This window comes from Octopus bimaculoides, chromosome 30, assembly GCF_001194135.2.
Source record: "Octopus bimaculoides isolate UCB-OBI-ISO-001 chromosome 30, ASM119413v2, whole genome shotgun sequence".
Classification (NCBI taxonomy): Eukaryota; Metazoa; Mollusca; class Cephalopoda; order Octopoda; family Octopodidae; genus Octopus; species Octopus bimaculoides.
Window position 1 is genome coordinate 2,916,002 of NC_069010.1, and position 1,063 is coordinate 2,917,064.

The window sequence follows — 1,063 nt, forward strand, 5'->3', positions numbered from 1 at the left end:
TATTTATTTACGTCCTTTTTTTTTTATTCCAAGTTCATTTCCACCCTTCGACTGAACTAACCTTGAATTTTCACCCTTCCAGTCAGTGTCGATAAAATACATATCAGTAATATATACTAAGATCTATGCAATAAATCCATTATTACTTATGAATTGGAGATGTGTTGTTCTCGTTCTACTTACAGAGTATATTACATTTCATATTCCAATATGTCAGCCTTTCTGGTTTTCAGATTCCTATGACTGTATCATTGATGGAGTATATTGTTGCATCGTAATGTTAATGTTTTTCGCAGTCGTCTAATTGGGGGTGAATTAATGTAGGATTAAAACAAAGATATTAATAGTCTATCAAAAGCATTCGTTAACGAGGAAATTGTACCTATATAATTTTATATTTATTAAAATTTTCCAGATAATATTTTACATCAAAATTTTTAAAATATTTACAATGTAATGTAAAGAAAAAAAGAGAAGTCGATCGTTTATGTAGTTCCTAAATGTTTTAAACGATCATGTGGGTTTATCCCAAGTTGCGGTGCATTAATAAGTTCCAATTTAGAACAAAATAAATTTGAATTTATAAGCTTCTACTTGCATATAATACAAAAACCAAATAAGAATGAATCATATAGAAATATATACTCGCATAAAAAAAAAAAATATATAAAAAAATCCCTCCCCTTGAGAGAAATTTCTCCGCCCCGCCCCTTTTATTTCTTAGAAAACCCTATTTCTCTCTGCCTCTTAAGCTACAAATAATCATAGATGGCAGATCGTGACGGCGGTAACCAGTCAAATTTCACACGAGTTTAAAATAAATTAGCGCTAAAAATTCAGGCTTATGTAGAATTGAAGAAATTTTATATAATTATAACTTTCTCGATATTCTTGACAGATTTCTATGCATATTTCCTTTATAAATGTGAAGTTTCCTGTTATAACTGCCATATCTAATTTGGTAATTTTGGGCGATACAAATTTAATATACCTTAAGTTATACACTGCATTAATCAAACACGTGATAATGCTATAAAATAGCGTGATCAGGATAAATTATCCA

The 1,063-nt window shown here is 29.4% G+C and overlaps 1 protein-coding gene across 1 annotated transcript in view; it reads left to right on the forward strand.

Moving 5' to 3' along the window:
- LOC106883354 (fucolectin-5) overlaps window positions 1-1,063 on the forward strand; it is a 7,264-nt gene that overhangs the window by 1,603 nt on the left and 4,598 nt on the right. The window lies entirely within an intron of this gene.